At 35.2% G+C, this 20494-nt stretch overlaps 1 protein-coding gene across 11 annotated transcripts in view; it reads left to right on the plus strand.

The window, feature by feature from the left end:
* PlexB (plexin B) overlaps window positions 1-20494 on the plus strand; it is a 1260445-nt gene that overhangs the window by 327257 nt on the left and 912694 nt on the right. The window lies entirely within an intron of this gene.

Consider the following 20494-nt stretch of genomic DNA (forward strand, 5'->3'; position numbering starts at 1 on the left):
GCATCCAACCACATGAGCTACGCCGTTACACAGTCTAATGCTTCCCTATTAGGCACCTAACGGAAGTATGTCATAAATAGACTTCGTGGAATTGCCACGAGAATCGTAAGGTTTACTACGCACGCAGTATAGACTGCATGAGAAGGGGTCGTGCAACGGATGGTTTATGCCTCTGATGTAAACATTGAACAGTATACTGCGGTTACAATAAAACCTGTATCCTACATTCAAGAAATATAATGAATGATCATTGAAGTAGGACATGTCTAAACATGTAGATACTAAATTATTTTGTAGTGAGATATATTAACTCTTAAAATGTAATGTAATATACTCACATCATCCTTGAATATGTGCATTGCAGTAAAGAGTTACGTACATTTTGAGCGACTGTAAAGTGAACCTCCTCCGATGGTCACTAAAACAGTTTTTATATTGGGAAAATATACGTTAAACATCAAACGATGTAATAGGTGCATTTTTGAAGAACGTAAGGTCACTACTTTTTAGTACACCAACTTTAGACGTCTTGTCGTGACCTGATAGTATTTATAATAAGAAGTTGTGAATAGGTAGAATTTTTAGCAATAACGTTTCTCAACTTACATTCACTTTTTCTGAAATTAGTGAATTGTTATTTTGGATAGCGGTTTGTGATACTTTATCCACTATATTAAGGGCGTCTGAGAGTTGTAGTTTAGACGATTCTAAGACGGTGATGCTTTTGTACGCGATTTTAAAATTATAATCAATGAACAGAATATCTTCCAATAGCTGTTCAGAAGCAATGATTTTACAGCTGCAACAGCGGAACTGTCTGTGCTATACAATGCATCAGTTACCTCTATTATTTTTCCGTAATATTCTGCATAATAATTAACAGCATCCAACCACGTTTTCCAACGGGTCAAGACTGGCTGCGGGGGTAAGGGTATTCCAGGGGTAATTGTTTGGTACAGCAACACACTCATTGTAGTATGTTTAATTGAATTCTTGTCTGCACTGAACAAATGTTAAGCTTTGACTATTCCAACCACAGTAATGCAGAAACATGTGCTTACATAGGTATACATTAGCTGTAGCTGCTCTATCTATTTGGACCGGTCACAACTCTTAACATGAACTGCTTATACTACGAGACCGGGCGGTCGCTCACCTCTTCTATACTACCGTACATCGGCAACCTGATTGCATGCTGCGTGTGGCAATTCAACGAAGTCTAGTCATAAACAATAGCCAATATTTCCAAAAGGAGGGGTCATTGGCTACCCATACCAGGTATGACTTTAAACAGTGTGTCTTGTACTTTCATGTCACAAAATCTGATTTAATTCCGTGATATACAGAGCGTGTCCTTTCCTTGTAAGTGGTAGAAATTCTTTCGTATGAAACAAGAAGTGAAGATGAGAAAATATTTGTGTTTCTTGAGTGTTCCAATTTAGATCGCCATCCATAAAAATGCCAAATGTATTTATTTCTTTTGGTTTTTGCACACCCAATTTTATAATCTAACCTGTGTGTTCATCTGGGGAACGCCCCAGAAATATTTCAGTAGCCTACATACGATGCGACCGTGCTCAACGTCTCTTCGTTGATGACGCAAGTACACGGCTACGTAAGATGCAGCGGTTGTAATCGAACGGATGAAGTTCTGAATTTTAACAAGTTCTCCACGCGCTCAAAGCGCCCGAAGCTAAACGTTGTGTTACGCTGGATATTATTACAAGTTTGACGTTGTGTGGTACGGAGAAGGTAGTCCCACGAAGGGGTGAATTAGGGAGATCGTTTGCGAAGTGTTTCTTGGAGTTGTTCCCCAGTTCCAGATGAGCGTGAAGAACACTCGTGTCTCAGGTTTCTTCGTCATACGAGAGGGAATAATGTATGTGATAACTGGGGCTCGGAAGTTGAGGAAAAGTACTTTTTTTTCCAGTGCCTGAAGTTGAGGCCCAACATAATATATGTTAATTTTTGGTCAATGTAAGCCAGAAAAATGTGGCTTTATTTGTCCTTTTTTTGCCCATTTTCGGCGTTTTTCAGCATATTGGTCCTCTTCAGCCTCCTCTTTAGGTTTTGCAACTTGAGCTTCTTTCGACTACATTTTTACTATGAAAGAGTAATGGAACGGAGAAAAATTCTCTCTGGCACTTGGATTTGAACTCGGGTTTTCAACTCTACGTGCTGATGCTTTATCCACTAAGCCACACCGGATACCCATCCCGGTGTCGGACAGAATCGTCTCAGTTTAAGTTCCAACTCTTGGGTTCCCTCTAGTGGCCGCCCCAAGAGTTGGAACTTAAACTGAGGCGATTCTGTCCGACACCGGGATGGGTATCCGGTGTGGCTTAGTGGATAAAGCATCAGCACGTAGAGCTGAAAACCCGGGTTCAAATCCCGGTGCCGGAGAGAATTTTTCTCCTTTCCATTACTCTTTCATCGTATGATGGCGCAGAATATCTGCAAGGAAATATCATATGTACTTCGGTACATTAAAATAATATATATGATATGCGTAAATCACTTCGTGATTTAAGACGGCGCTTATTCCGTCGGATCCCGGCCAACTAGTCACTCATAACGAGTGCACTTCAGCACGTTGTGGACTTCGGTCCTACGTTCATAGGCATCTATGACGTAGTGCAGAGGGCGGCCACTAGAGGGAACCCAAGAATTGGAACTTAAACTGAGACGATTCTGTCCGACACCGGGATGGGTATCCGGTGTGGCTTAGTGGATAAAGCATCAGCACGTAGAGCTGAAAACCCGGGTTCAAATCCCGGTGCCCGAGAGAATTTTTCTCCGTTCCATTACTCTTTCATCGTATGATGACGCAGAATATCTGCATGGAAATATCATATGTACTGCGGTACATTAAAATAATATACATTTTTACTGTCATTTTTACAATTCTCCACGAGATCTCACTTGCTTCAAGTATGCACCGATGACATCCGTTGATGTGGGGAGTAGTTTCTCGATGTTTCGCACTAGCTGTCAGAAAACCGACGATCCTTTACACCTAAGAACCTAGAGATGACTATTGTGATAAACTGCAATGCTGAAGTAAAATTTCCGAAGTTCCATTTCTGTATTCTAGTTATACCAGTTTCGATTTCTTTCTCCAGGACGTCCATTGCGGGTTCCCTAAATCCTAGATCATATATACCCAGATTGCTCGGCGTTATAGGTTTTGACGGTAACAACTTTTGTCAGGTTTGCTATGCTGCCATCTAGTTATTACGTAAGGAGTCACGTCATAACTCCAATTTGAATTGCACTAGCGTCTGTACTGCCATCTCGTGTTCCTTTACGGCGGACGGGTGGCGATCCTGGAAGTTGCCTCCTCTCTCCGAGATTTTCAGGGCAGTCATTTAAACAAGGTGACTAATTTTTAAGAAGTTGTGCTGCGAGTACAGCGTATAATATTTAAATGCCATTTTCTTTTAATTTCATGTCATTTTTCTGTTAGTTTAAGGGCATTTTACTGATCATTTTAAGTAGATTTTTAGGTCAACATCCGCCACCTAGTGATTACATAATCAGGAAAACGAGAAACAAACTGTTCTTCACAGTCTGCAATATTATACTTCCAGTTTCCACCTCCGTCTTTGAAGTATCCTTCTATAACAGCGATGGGGACTATCAGAAAAGTAGGAAGGGAACGTTCCTACTCACCCCACATTCGTTTGATTGACAGGCGAGGGGTAACGCAGTTGTTTTGCTAAGTCAAGTGCAGTGGTGGATTCGACACACCTTGCGCATCAGTAATTTCGCCGCTGTTATTTCTTGTTTCAAAATATTTACAGTATTTTGTTTATAGGAAGTACACGTATCATACAATAATTATGACGGCCACCTACTGTCATTAGGCAAATTATATATTTTTCAATTGTATAACTTTTCTTTATCGTGTGCACAAAAAATTCTTCAACTGCCTTGTGATCGACATAATAAAGTATTTCTTTTTTAAAAACAATAAAGAAAAAAGCAAAGCTCCATTGTAATTTTACTGCACAATATATTAAAAGATACAATGCTCAACATAATAACTTGTTTCTTTTTAAAACCACCATTGTCATTTAACTTGAAAACATATTAAACACAATATAATGATCAACGAAATCAATTGTTTCTTTTTATAAATACTAAAGAAAGTAAAACTAAGCTCCACTGTCATTTAACTTCAAAACATATTAAACAAAATATATGGGATATGTATGAAACGAAATACTACTGTAGGCCTATACTGCTGGTTTTCATTTTTCTGTTGTTGATTGCCCTCGAAAATTCTTGCTATTAACTAAAAAGGATATATTTGGCTCTAAAATAGAACAACTCAACCGTAATACTGAAACTAAATGCATGTCTGTGATCCTAGACCTGGAGATACTTTTGAAAAGGAAAACAGCTCACGACAGTAAGTTGAGCCAAACATAGATACCATACACATTGCAAATGTGCGCAGATTAGGGAATTGCTCCTCTGGTAGGTATTTAAAGAGATCTAACCCATTTTTTCCTAAACACTTTAGTGGCGTGCTATTTTGCATCTCTATAGTGGCTCTGTTGCTTGGGTAACATCAAATACAAATGGATTATTGAACAGACACATCTCCATGTCCATTGCAGTTCTTCTGAAAATCTTTCTTGGAGAGAGAACGCATCAAGTAGGCCTAATGTGCACTCAAAGTTTTAAATAAGTTCAGTTTCAGATAGGTACTTAATAAAGTAATAAGTATCTAAATCCTGAAAATACCATAAACATATCTTGTTTTGTATCTTTTCACAAATATTACGAAAATAGCTTTTAAAATTGTAAATAAATGCCTGTAAGATCACCGAAGTCAGCTTTAGCCTATGCTTCCGATTAAAGTGGCGTTTAATATTGAAGCGTTTTATATGCGCAATTTTAAACCTACATATTAAGCAACAGACTTTCTTCTTTTTGTAAGTAACAAAATATTCTTGCTGCCACTCTTCCTGAAACTGACGTCCCGAGATCGAAGCCATACCCGCCAATGAATGAAGCGTGTCTAGAGAAGCACCAGGCGGAGGAGAGGGTCGGTGGAGTGAGGTAAGGCAGTGACCCTTCGGAGCCATTTTTCCCCATGGTTGTTCTATAAGAAAAGCTCTCTGTTGCACAGAAAAAGTAAAGATGTCTTTGAAACACATTATACCACTCTTATGTTACGTCGACACAGCTTGAGCGTTCCGACGGTTACCTCTGTTTATAAGCATGTGCCTGCATTGTATAGTCAAAGAACCAAGCTACAATAAAATTGTAAGGAAAAAGTTTTTGATGTCACTGTACATAAGTATGTGCGACGACAAATGGGATATTAACTAAAATGTAAATGTGTTGAAGCTGAAAAATTCATGGTTTATAATATAGCTTCTAAGATAATTAGATATTTGAGTAATTTGATGAAGTATAACGCAACTCTTTGACTAAGGAATGTTACGGATTAGACCACTAGGGGATTCACAGCGCCGTCTTCACAATCTACACCGCAGAAACCAGGTTCTAGAAGTTTACAGAACCAAGTTCATAAAAAATGCAGGCTTTCCACAACGGAGCTGATACACAGATTGTTGACATTTTGTGTTGGCAGCGAAGTTTGTTGCGTGTTAGAAGTCTTCAAGAAGGAAGTGTCAGAAGAAACTTTTCCTTACTCGGCATCGTTTCCTTATCACCTAAGGACTCATCACGGAACGATTTTTTACTCTTGGTATCTCGGAAGAGATCGCTGAGGTGTGAGGGGGTAAGATCAGTTATAGAAGCGACGGTTTCCTTTTATTCGGAAGCTACTGGAATCAATTTAAATTTGCGTGATGCGTTGACACGTTGCGATTTCTAACCATGACATCCAGATCAGAAATTCGTGTTTAGTGAGTTGCCTTCGTTTTCATGGAAATCTATCGAATTTCCTTTTATAGTTTTTCTCCTATTACGTCGGTCCTTATTTTATTTTACAATAGTACATTATCCAACGAGCCTATAATGGTAGTAATTAAGACGTGAGTATGTTTGTTTATGAAACGAGCGTCTTAATTAACCTACCATTATAGGCAAGTTTCATACGACTTTTTATGCTCGACCATATTTCTAACTTGAAATTAGTCATAAGCATTCATGTTAAGGTTATAATAATAATAATAATCATCATGATTTATTTAACCTGGCAGAGTTAAGGCCATACGGCCTCCTCTAACACTCAACCAGGAGTAAAGACTGCGTTACAAAAACACTACAAATTTACAAAGTACACTAGAATTTTACACACAAAACTGAATAAGATAATAATAATAATAATAATAATAATAATAATAATAATAATAATAATAATAAAATGTAAACAACAAGGAAGAAGAAATCAGACATAATATATAAAATACAGAAAGAAAGAAGAAAGCATAATAAAATGTGAACAGCAGGTCAAAATAAATGAGGCATACAAAATATAAAAAATAAGACAATTATTCATAATAATAGTAGTAATAATAGTAATAATAATGATAACATAAGAATAGTAATAATGATAATAGTAATAATACTAATAGCAGTAATAAAATAGTGCAGTACAAAGCATACAGTGAATACAATATTTTTAAGTACACACAATAAGGTTATGTAAGTGAGGAGCGGAACTGACCTAAATTGTGAGGTATGCGCAGACGCGAAAGTATTGATTTTTTCCGAGGAACGAATGTCATTGACCTTGATATAATCTAGAGAATAACATGAACATTAGTCTTGATATAACCTGGAAATTGATTTAGAATTGAAAAACGAGATGACAAATTGAATTTATTTGAATATTATTTACAATTAACGCTAATTATTATAATAACAGAACATAACCTTCTGCGACAGTATTGGATTTCCAGTCTCCGTGACTTTTCGCTAGTTGTCATTCGATTGCATATCCGAGAATAATCGATACTTGCGCTTTTATAATGGTACAATGGTGATTTCTCATTGACTGAACAACTGAACTATAATGAATAGGAGTACTTTAATGAGGTGCATTAAAGGGCTACTACCAGGTGTATAATTACTACATTTCGGCATGGTCGACCATAAATAATTTTAAATGGGAATGTACACCATTCGTTAGTATATATTTAGTACAGTTCGAAGTGATGAAGTATTAAGTTATTTAAATAACAACTTCACTATGTTAATATTTAAAATTGCAGTGTTATTTTTACCCGATTGACTAGTTTCGATGTAGTTTCCATCATACTCTGAATTCTTGTGACATCCCGCGAAGTCTTCTGGCTTCCTATTGTATTGGGTGGGTGTGTTCAGATTGGTAACGTTGTGCCGAAAATGGTGTGTGTGTGTGTTTGTGTGTGTGTGTTCTGAAATGCAATTAAGGGAATGCGCTACTGAATTTTCTAATTTCTACATTTTAAGAGATAATGTATTGAAATTTTGACAGCATATTATTATCATGATTGTGAATTAATCAGGAAAATTTCAATGATCTAAGTCAAGAAATAACTCTTTTAAAAATAAAATTTGAAAATAAAACTTTTATTTTTGGAAACCGTTTTTTTAATCTAAAACAAGAGTTTGCTATGTTTTTATAGTGCATATTATAGCTGAAACACAGGTTGTGGTAATGGAGCATTGGAATTTAGTATATGAAAAAAAAATACATTTCTTCAAAAACTGTCATTTTTCAGTAGCGCATCCCCTCAAGTTTTGAGGATGTGTTGTGGGTGTGTTTTTGTGTGTCTATAAATTTAGTATTGATCTAGCATATAGTATTTCTGAGTTTTGGCTGGATATATAGAATTTTCATGTCAGTTTCTATGTTGCTGTAGTTGTGGTTGGAGTGTGTGATGTGTTCTGCGTAGGTAGAATTGATGTTTGATTTAGTTGTGGCTGTGATATGTTCCTTACAACGTGTTTGAGAAGATCTTTCAGTTTGTCCAATGTAGAAGTCATTACAAGTATTGCATGTTAGTTTGTATAAACCTGGTAGGTTGTGTTTGTTCGTGTGTTGAGGTGTTTTTGTAGTGTGTTTTGTGTTGTATTGTATTTATAATATATCTGAACTGCGACCAAACATGAGCGATGTTCATTCGGTCCTCAAATTTTGTTAATATTATACCCTCTTTTTATATTGATTATATTATTTTATTTCTTTTTCTGTTGTAATTATATTCTGTTGTCTGATGTATTATTCTGTATTATATGTTCTATACTTGACCATGTTGTCAAACAATTGAGGAGCGTTTTTGCAAAAGTCGATAGATGCAGAAATCAAGATTTTACAGAAATTACACTAAGTGGCAGGATCTATCGAGTTTTGAAAAAACCTGGAAGGTTTGGTAGTCTCTACATACGGTATGAATAAAGTTTTATTAAATCTGATTTCATAGATCGATTCCAGAGGTAGAAAACATAAGATATCAATATGTAATTCACTTCTTAAAATTTCTGCATCTATCGACTTTTGCAAAAACTCTCCTCAATTAGAAAAGAATTCAATAGCTTACACCACATTATATACGAATGAGTAAATCCTTCATTGTTCAGAAGCAATTTAAAAAATATCTTACACTACATTCTTCACGAATAAGTAAATCCTTCAGTGTCCTCAGAAAATTAGTAAAACCACAATATCTTGCACTATATTACTCACGAAAATGTAAACACTTCAGTGTTCTCGATTAGTAAAGAACACAATATCTTGCACTATATTACTCACGAAAATGTAAACACTTCAGTGTTCTCGATTAGTAAAGAACACAATATCTTGCACTGTACTACATTACTCACTAATATGTAAACCGTTCAGTGTTCTGAGACAGTTAGTAAAAACACAGTATCTTGCACTACATTACGCAGGAACTTGTAAACCCTTCAGTGTTCTTAGGCAATTATTAAAGAACATATTATCTTGCACCACATTACTCACGAAAATGTAAACCCTTCAGTGTTCTCAGAAAGTTAGTAAAACCACAATATATTGCACTACATTACGCACGAATTGTAAACCCTTCAGTGTTCTTAGGCAATTAGTAAAGAACGCGATACTTGCACTACATATTTCACGAATATGTAAATCCTTCAGTGTTCTCAGAAAGTTAGTAAAACCACAATATCTTGGACTACATTACTCACGAATTGTAAACCGTTCAGTGTTCTTAGGCAATTAGTAAAGAACGCGATACTTGCACTACATATTTCACGAATATGTAAATCCTTCAGTGTTCTCAGAAAGTTAGTAAAACCATAATATCTTGCACTATATTACGCACGAATTGTAAACCCTTCAGTGTTCTTAGGCAATTAGTAACGAACGTGATACTTGCACTACATATTTCACGAATATGTAAATCCTTCAGTGTTCTCAGAAACTTAGTAAAACCACAATATCTTGCACTATATTACGCACGAATTGTAAACCCTTCAGTGTTCTTAGGCAATTAGTAAAGAACGCGATACTTGCACTACATATTTCACGAATATGTAAATCCTTCAGTGTTCTCAGAAAGTTAGTAAAACCATAATATCTTGGACTACATTACGCACGAATTGTAAACCCTTCAGTGTTCTTAGGCAATTAGTAAAAAGGTAAGGTAAAGGTATCCCCGTAACATGCCATGAAGGCATTTGGGGGGCATAGAGCTAGAGCCCCATGCTTTCCATGACCTCGGCACTAGAATGAGATGGTGTAGAGAACGTGATATCTTGCACTACATTTTTCACGAATATGTAAACCCTTCAGTGTTCTCAGAAAATTAGTAAAACCACAATATCTTGCACTATATTACTCACGAAAATGTAAACTCTTCAGTGTTCTCAGACAATTAATAAGAAGCACATTGTCTTACACTACATTACTCATGAATATGTAAAGCCTTCAGTGTTTCCAGACAATCAGTAAAAAACACAGTATCTTGCACTGCGTTACGCACGAATGTATAAACTCTTCAGTCTTGTCAAACAATTAAAAAAACAACAATCGCTTACAGTAGGCCTACATTACGCAGGACTGAGTAGTCAGTTCACAATTATAAAAGAAAACAATATTTTTTACTACACTACGCAGTATTGAGTAATCTCTTTAGTGTTTTCAAATAGTTACGAGAAACACTTGCATTCACTAAATTACGCACGAATGAGTAATCCCTTCAGTGTTCCCAAACAATTAGAAGAACAAAACACACCGCACCACATTACACAGAAATGAGTAATATCTTCAGTCGCTCACAACAAACTCAGGTGAACTGCACGCATGCATCGCTCGACAAATGTCCTTGAACTTCTGTGCGTACGACAGTCGCGCTGTGCGAGGCAACGTTTCTGCATGTCTCGTGCCGTCATATAGGGAGGACTATGTAGTAATTGTATTCGTGCGCATGAAACCGGCACGTTCTATAACAGTAGCTGTATCCTTCAGTGAATGTTACGGTGAACTACCTATGCAAGCATATTAGTGATCGTGATCGTGTGGATTATGCATGAAGCCGACATGTGCTCTAGTAGCTGTGCCGTCCTCGTTGTGTGCTTTGTAAAAGTTTTAAAAATTATGGACGGACTCTCTTAAGCTTCCCACCTACACATTGGCAAGTTTTAACGGGAAGTCGCACGTTCCTCGTGAGACTCATGTAGCTTCACGGATCATTGGCTTGCATGCCAGGCTATATTAATTTTCTTGTGTTCGCTTTTACAGTCTCTGTTCGAGTTACATATGTTAAAAACATCAGACCGTTCTTGTTTGCACTGACTTATATTTTCTTCAACGGATGGGATTGCTTAGTTTTTCATATATAGACCTTTTACAAAGTTGTGCATGGTATTTGAGGAATTAGTTTGAAGGAAGAAGTTAGTTTTAATATGGCGAAAACCAGTGAATTAAGAAAAAAAAACTTGGAAATTAAAAAAAAAAATATTGCATAAAATTTAATGCGCGTTTATGTCCACGTCAGTTGTTTCGACGTTATTTTTTAACTTTGGTGGACGGCGTCCTTTAGGGTCGTATTCATAGACAAGACTTTGGACCAAAGTTGACTTTGGAAAGTACAAAGTCACCATTTTCCTATTCACAGTCGACACTTTGACGAAAGTAAACTTCAATCGTGACTTTACTTCGAAGTCGCCGAAAATCTAGACTTTGACTTTCGTTTGTCAACATAAGGAAAATGGCTGATATTTGGAAAATTGTTGAATTTTCCGAGAATATTGAGGACATCCAGGAGAGTATTAAAGCTGCTCATGTTCCTCAGCGTATTATTATAGATTATAAATGAAAATGAAGGTACAGATTTGATAAACAGACAGTAATAAATACCTCGTCATGTTTCAACTTTCATTGATGAATAATAAAAAAGGATTTTCTGTTCCACCAATAAATAATACAATGTATTTCATCGCGATTTTACGCTACAGGTACCGGCAAGGATTGATGGCTTAATATTGATTTTGACTATTTAATTCTATAAAGAATAAGTTATACAATTGGATAGGCAGTTAATTTATAATCCTGCTGTCGTCATAATAATGTTTTCTGCATATTGATTTCAAATAATTTTTAAGTAGTTTCTTCAAACAAGCAGGGAATAACTATGTCGTCTTACGGGAGGTTAATACGTCTCTTTCATAGTCTGTCATTGGTGGCATCTTCTAATCTTCTATATCTTCAGAATAAAATTATTTTACAGTGAAATAATTTGAGGGCTTAATGGAGAAACTAATGTAACTACAATCGATGTTTTATTCACAACAAAATTCTTAACAGGCAATACTATTTCATATGAAGTCTACAATCATGTTTTGTAGTTACGAATTGTGTTATATACAAGACTGTTCGAACAGAGTTACGATTTTTTGTGGCCGAGTAGAAGAACAAATTATTATCGATTGGCGTAAAGACCTAAAAATTTCAATTTTTGTACTTACGTTAGTTTCACAATAAGCCCTCGAATAATTTATTATTCTTATGTAGGCTAAAGCTGCAAGAACGGTTAACAATCATTTAACATGTACCGATGTTCAACTGTTTCATTGATTTGTGACTCAAAAGATGGCTTTGATTGTATGTATTTATTCACACTGCAATGGCTATATACCCGGTGGCAGTGGTAAAGAATTACACTCAATGATGACAATAATAAACTTATTACTTAAAAATACAATTAATAATAATACTAATAATAATAATACTAACAATAATAACAGGGAATATCCTAAATTAAATGAAGCACAATCACTTAAAATAACATTTAAAATAAATCTAATTTGTATCTTAAACCTAAGTTCGAACTGAAACCCACGAGTATGATATGTTCATATCTGCACAAGTACCTTTCAACATTACACTCATTTCGCTGTCAACTCACTCACTGCACTGTAACTACGACACATTTCACTGGCTATCCTGATTTCATTAACACTTCAAAAACATTTCACTGTTCAAATACTTTGCACTGCCACTATAAACTATGAAGCTTCACTGACAGGAACACGTTTCACTTGCACAACACACTTCACTGACACAACACACTTCACTGACACAACATAATTCTCCACTGATACAAATCTTCAATAACAAAATATCATTTACACCCTTTAAATATTGTGTATAATTACCGTCTATTAGTAAAGTCCTTAAGCCTATTTTAAAATACATTCTTGGTTGTTGGTAAAGCCTTTAGTAAGTCTGCAGGTAAAGCATTCCAGTCCCTGATAGTACTATTGAGAAAAGAAAACTTTCCAGTGTCCGTCCTCTGTCTTCTTTCCCTCAATTTATATGAGTGATCGTTCCTTGAAGAGTAATTTGGCGGCTGCAACCTATTATTATTATTATTATTATTGTTATTATTATTATTATTATTATTATTATTATTATTATTATTATTATTGTGGCAATACCTACTCTATTTCAACTATCTATAAATTTATATCGTTTAGAAGGCAGTGATTTTGATTGCCAACATTAGAACACGATCGTCAGATCTCGACTTACCAAAGTCAAAGTCTCAGAAGTATTGTCTATGAATAGGATCTATAACAAAGTTAAACTTTACTACGAAACTCGACTTTGGGAAGTCTCCATCCAAAGTCTCGTTTATGAATACTGCCCTTAGTGTCACTGAGCTTAGATTACAATTCCCGTAAATTGGCTGTAACAATTATATATTTAGTTTTCCCTCCCACTAACTGTGCCTTATGAATCACAATTTCGAATAAATGCAGGTAGTCTTTGAGATTATTCGGCAATGTGATAGATATTGTACGCAAACAATTTAGAAATCTTCACAACTATTTTCTTTTTCACGGAGAGAGAATTTCGTTAGCGGGAATCTTGACAACACTTCAAGCTGCAGAGTTTGTAAATCCAGCCATAATATATACAAAACTGACTTCGTAGACACAGTATGAATAAATCTTCAAAGTGGACGTGGATGAATACATGCATGACTGTTTCTCCATTTTCTTGAAAAGTGTCTGAAGGCTTCCAAGTGAGCAATGAGCTCTCAGGCTGAAGTGCCTTCGTCGTAAGGAAGTTTTATCGATATAATTTTGGACGTATAGTCCGAGTTCAAATCTTTTGTTGTAAAGTTTCAGTTTAAATGGCGTTTTAGTTTCCATATAGCTCTTCCACTTCTAGTTTACATTTACAAGTAAAATTATTGATACCTATTGTTTACTTATTATTTCATTGCATTTGGTAAGAGGTTGTTCAGAACTTTCAAAGACAAATATTCCCTCTCAAAATGCGTCTTACAGAGGGTGAAATTTTAGTCGTAAATAATTCTATTAATTATATATACTGCGTGTTCAGTTCAAAGTTTGTCATGGCTCGCTGTATGCCGTCATGTGGCTAGTCGATGAGCCTAGAGAATTCAATCTTCCTACACTTCCACAGAGGCGTATTACGTATGTACCAGAGAAGTTGCCTAGCAAGTACGGCGTTCATTCTGAAGAGTACTTACCGAATATGTACGGTAACACCTGTAGTGGCAGGAATGTGAACTGTTTGGAAACACTTACTGAGGTGAGTATTTTACTTACTGTCGGGATGTGTGGAGAGGGTTAAGAAGATTACTTACGTATTTGTTGACATTAAGTTCGACGGTCAACATGAACACGGAGTATTTGATTTGTGTTGTGGAAAGTTGCCGTACGCAACCGATGATAACAAATACTCTGCGTACGACATCTATATTTAAATATCCTAATCTTGTCAATTCTAGTATTAAATTAAAAAAGTTATGTATGTATTTTATAAAAATTGAAAAATGTAATTTTAAAATTATATATTCTAATTGCATAGTAGACATAAGACAAATTGTATTGTATACTTATTAATTTCAATTCAGGAATCCGCCCTTGAGCACGAGTTCTACTCTTTTACGTGTGAACTAAAGTTTTTCTGTATATATTATATTTTATGTTACAATTATTAGCGAAATAAATAAATAAATATTTTATTATTTTACTTTATTAATATATTTTCATAGAAATTTTAATATACATAAATATAGAATTAAAAATATGAATTCCCTGCGTTTGTGTGAACCAAAATGTAAAACCAATGCAGCTTTTTATCATAGCATGAGTCAAGGTCCCAGGTTATTAAACAAATTTTATTCCAATATTATTTTAACCACGAGTCATCTCCAAATTAATAAAGAATGTTAAACACTTTTTAATCTGTAGTCACTCTGAATTTTAATTTTATTTTTGTCTGTATTGGAATCCCCTCCTGAGCACGAGTCTTACTCATTCAGGAGTGGGCTAGTTTATCTTTCATTGTATTTATTAACTAGTATTCCAAACTTACTAGCAATAAATAAATAAATAAATAAATAAATAAATAAATATACAAATAAATAAATAAACAAACAAACAAACAAACAAATAAATAAATAAATCATATAAATGATTATTTATTTTAAAGTAAATCTTTTTAATTGAAATCTTTTCGGTATATTTAACTATCTTTTTCCCCTGAATAAAATACTATTTCTGCTAGTATTGCTACCAGAAGAGACAAAATTCCTCTGTTATTTCCTGATGCTAGTTTGGCGAATTTTCCATTTGTCAGCATTTTGTGCCAGATGACGGAATCAGGGGATTGCATGCATCATCCACAACAGTGTTGTAGTTAATGCAACAGAGCTTACTTACCCGCCTCTGCAGCTCAGACGGCTTTTTCGTTCCGATGCCGAAATCTGACAAATCCGCTTCCGTTGTGTCCAGGTGACTTTACGAGAGGTGATGTATAAGTAACACTGCGGACTTGCGTCACACATCTGACGTCATTTTTACTCAGATTTTTTTTTTTCGTAAATATGATACAATGTTTATAAATTAACAAAATCACAAAATTTGTACCGAGCAAAACTTATTGTATTACTTCAGTCGAATTCTACTTGAAAAATCATAATTAATTATTTTGCTGATAGTTTAAACTGAAGAAAATAAAAATGTACAGTCTTAATTCTGCCGATCACAGATCCGAAAAGTACACTACAGCTAAAATTCTCGAGCAGTTCAAGGCTCCTACAGACAGTAAAATCTCGAATTGAAGTAGAATGTATTGGAAAAATAAATGAAACAATTAACTAGATTACATAAAACCCGTGGATCGTGTCCCGGCACGGCTCAGTTGGTAAGAGCGCTCAGCGTGCAGAGCTGAGAGGTCCTGGGTTCGATTCCCGGTGCCGGTACGAATTTTTCTCTTATTTAATAGTAATAATACAATAGACTAATTCACATTACTCGTGTAATATTCAGTGAGGTGGGCGAGACCTCATACATATGAATATTTGATGTATTAAACCGTTAGCAGTTGTCATGAAACTGATGTTGAATATGGCCACAAAGTCATTTAAAATATGCGCTCCTGCATATATATATGACGTGTATCGTCTCAAGTGCAGGTAGTAAGTCCGTAAAATAGCATTACGAGAGGGGTTCGGCCGGCGCCGTGGATCGTGTCCCCGGCATGGCTCAGTTGGTAAGAGCGCTCAGCGCGCAGAGCTGAGAGGTCCTGGGTTCGATTCCCGAATTTTTTCGTATTTAATAGTAATAATACAATAGACTAATTCACATTAGTCGTGTAATATTCAATGAGGTAGGTACATATAAATATTTGATGTACATAAAAGCACGTTTTACATTTTTAATTTTTTCAGGTCCATTTAAATGGCGGTTCTGCAGCTCTGCAGTTCTTATTGTAGATCCGCCCCTCATATAAAGTTTACCTTTCAAAATATTTTAAAGTGAGCAATTATAACGCTGTAAAAATTACTTTAAATTTTGGCTGTAAGTTTTTGTGCACTTGCAGTTTAAATACTAGCAAATCTATAATGATTTTTCGATGTGTTCACGTACAATAACCCTTAAGTTGGTTGTTGAAGTGTGTGTGAATGAATTATGGATCCTAATAACACTGCACTGTGACCCAAAGTGTTTAGTTAGCACGGTAGCTTCTGCTTAAAGAGGCAGTTATTATTTTGAATGTGAAACACGGGGGAGTATGCAAAACTTGGCGAATTTTCTGGCATTATGGATAGCAGAAGAGCGTGAAGCGCTGTGTGTTGTTATTTTATCACAAATGAGAGCAGCGTGTACGTCCTAAACCCCTCCAGGTCTGCATTTACTTACCTGGGATTCTCAGAAGTTGGTCTGATTTTGTTCGCTTCTAGAAACTTTAATGGCAGAGTCGTAAGTATCCTTGCTACAAACGTGGAATGCCTTTAGTAAATGAACCCCAACCCACGTAAAATAAATTGAATCTTGTTACATTTTCGTAATGTGGAGGAAACGAGTAGAATTAGTCGGGTTCTCCAGTCTTCTTGAGAGGATCTTTCTTGCATGCCCTCGAGTTCTTACTACTTTGTCTAAAAGGGGGTTAGTTTCTTGACATGGTGGTCAACATTCCATCACGAGAATGCATCAATATATAGACTGAACACAAAGCATTCTGAATTCTTGTTTATTACATATTAGCAGGGCCAGGTATTTATGGAAATCGCGAAAATCTCGACATAATAGATATACAATAGATTTTTACTAATCTTGACGAATTGAGTGATTCTGATTAATAATATGCAGATAAAATAATCCGGACAAATCGCGAAATATAGTTCTAATAGCTAAATATGAACATATTCGCGAATTGTTACAATTGCGTCGATTTATAGCGAATTTAATATTCTGAGTGTTTTTTTCGGATTTATTTTTCACTTGAATGTGTTATAATTCAATTCAATTCAATTTATTTGGCCATTAGACATACAGTTTTAGGCTTCGTCAGAATACATTGAAAAAACATAAATACATTTAAACACTAATAACAGAAAAAGTTAAATTTAATTAATACAATGAAAACATGAAATCATTTCAAACTTTTAAATTGAAGAAAACTAACTAAATTGCAAATAACTTATTTATTAAAATGCGATTTCATAAAAATTTGTGTTAAAAAACTCAGCAACAGAATAAAAAGGATTATTCAATAACCAATTGTAAAATCTAGTTTTGAAACTATTGATTGGTCATTTACAATATTGACTTGGGAGCTTATTATATAATTTCATCCCCATAATTAAAGAGTTTGTGTTGCTCTTGTGTAATCTACAATATGGAATATTAATTTGTTGACTATTTCTAATTTCATGATCATGTATATTGGCCACTAATGAGTAATTGTCGATATTTTGTCGAGTGTAAAGTACTAGATCATATATATACAAATTTATGATTGTTAAAATCCGTGATTGTCTGAAAAGTGGCCGACAATGTTCCAGATAGTTTGATTTACATAAAATTCTAATGGCTTTCTTTTGTAAAATCAACACGCTTCCAATTTTGGTTCCATTTCCCCAGAAAATTAGGGCATATCGAATTATCGACTGAAAGAAAGAAAATTAGGCACATCTTAAATAATTTTGAGAAACGCAATTAGTTAATTTCTTTAGCAAATATAAAACTCTTTATAGCTTTGTGCATATGTATTCGATGTGCTTATCTCATGTTAAACTGGAGTCTATAAAAAGTCCCAGAAATTTTGTGTAGTTGAGTCTGTTGTCCATATTTATTTGATAGTTTAGGCTGAAAGTTAAGTTGATAGTTTTTTTTTCTTGATTAAGCAAGAAACCATTAGATTCAAACCATAAAGCCATCTGTGAAAGCGTGTCGTTGTTGAGAGCATGTAATTTATTTAGAGCAAGTAGGCTACATTACGTGGTATTACAGGTGTTCTGATTACATTAGTGAACTCAAAAGACGGATGTATGATTGCTCATCATGTAAAAAAAAAAATAAATAAATTGTCGTATTTAGTAAACTTCAAATTCTGTTTCACAAATCTTCTTACAAATTCTACCGACAAAAATTTATAATTAGTCTCTTTTCCTGCCACACGAATGAGAACAAAACTTTCTTCTCTTATTTCTTCTAAATTCGCTCGAGCAATCAACTCAGTGTAATTTACAGTTGAAATGACATCTTCATCATTATCATTAGCACCGACACATTCCTCGGCTTATCTTCAGTCTTTTCTATCTTCTGGAAATAGAACTTGTGGCTTCAACTTCTTCCGTTTCTGAACTTTATTCATCATATTTCTCTTCTCAATCAACTTTCTTTTCCTTCCTTCTAGCTCGGTTTTCTCTGGAGTATCTGTTAAAACGCGTGCCTTTCCCTTTTTTTTTTAGGATTATGATTTATTCTTTCCCTGGAAGGAGCATAATTTAGCTTTGCTGGAGTTTGTCTCTTGATTTTGAATTTGCTGCGTAGCATTTCCATTTAAGCTGAAACCTCATAAAAGTCATTACTAAATACCGTTTTTGAGTACTCATCACAAGAGTAACTTATTTATAAAAGGGTTTAATATATAACGAGGTCCACCTGAAGACAGTTCCCTCCAGGTACACCATCCCTAGGTACATCATGAATCAGTAAAATAAATCTCGACAAGTTTTCGAGAATGTGATACCGAAAACAAGCCAATAACCACACGGATTTGTAGCTAGAATAACAGGGTTTAAAAATATAGATTTAAGTTTTTAATCGTGTATGTAAAGAATCAATTGAACATATTTAATTAATTTGAAAATTACTTACGTTTTAGGTTCAAAAACAGATTTGTTAAAATAAAATCTCTCCAGATTGCTTCAACAAAAAGTAAATCATTCACAGAATAGCTGAATGATGGAATTAAAGTGGTCAACTGCGAAAACAAAAATTCCACCACATGACCTTGAAAATAAACCAAGAGTCCCCAGGTACAACAGCTTCCCCTACTACATACTGGGTGTTCATTTCAAAGTGTGTCATGACGTCACTCTTGTGAGTCAGCGATTTGAAGCGAGTTTCAACTTTTATATCAGAAAACTTGCCTATTATTCAAGGCGTTCAATCTGAACTTGAGAACGTGTACGGTATAACTTGAACGGCGTAGCAACAGATGGCGGTCTGTACGGTCTGTGTGCTACCATAATTTCTTTCGAACTTTGTTTTGCGTGGGCAAGTCATACGCAGGGTATTTGTTATCATCGGTTGCAACCACATTCCACAACACAAATCAAATGTTCCGTGTCCATTTTGACCGTCCAAGTTAATGTCAACAAATACGTAAGTAATCGTCTTAACTCTCTCCCCATATCCCGACAGTAAGAAAAAAAACTCACCTCAGTACGTGTTTCCAAACAGTTCACATTCCTGCCACTACCGGCGTTACCGTACGTATCGGTACGTACTCTTTAGAATGAACGCCGTACTTGCCAAGCAACTTCTCTGGCACATAGGTAACACGACTCTGCGGAAGTGTAGGAAGATTGAATTCTCTAGGCTCATCGGCTAGCCACATAACGGCATACAGCGAGCCATGACACACTTTGAACTGAACACGCAGTATTGTAGGTAACAGAACGCAATAGCATTGATTTCATAAACGAAATGCTTACGAAATTTAAAAAATAAAACACATTTATTTGACACAAATTTAAATTTTGATGTATATAATTATTTTCTACCAGTATATGAGATGTCGTAAAACATTGTCATGCGTGAGACATTTTATTTTGATTTGAATAACTCATAATCTGATCACAATGAAACGCAGGTGGGTCATTTGCAAAAACTGTGAACAAATGGACGATTGAAAACATCAAAATTAAAGTACTATTTAGTGCATATTCTGTATGTATTAATATAGTGCAATGTCTCTGCCATAGTAATCAGCCACTGTACACTCACCTTGCTTTACAGCACTGTTTTGAATGATGTAACAGACATGACGGAGTAACAGATCTGACAGGTAACAGACTTGACAAAGCAAACAAGCATGTGCGAACCTAAAATGTTTTTGCTTAAAAATCTTCAAAATAGCAACTTAACTACTGGACACGTGTACTATTATGTCCTCTTGATCTTGACTTTAAATGTTTTTATTTGTGGAAAACACAACACAAACAGATCTGGCAGAGTAAAAATGCACGCTTAGACTAAAACACAAAGCAAG

The sequence above is a fragment of the Periplaneta americana genome, chromosome 10 (assembly GCF_040183065.1).
Source record: "Periplaneta americana isolate PAMFEO1 chromosome 10, P.americana_PAMFEO1_priV1, whole genome shotgun sequence".
Lineage (NCBI taxonomy): Eukaryota > Metazoa > Arthropoda > Insecta > Blattodea > Blattidae > Periplaneta > Periplaneta americana.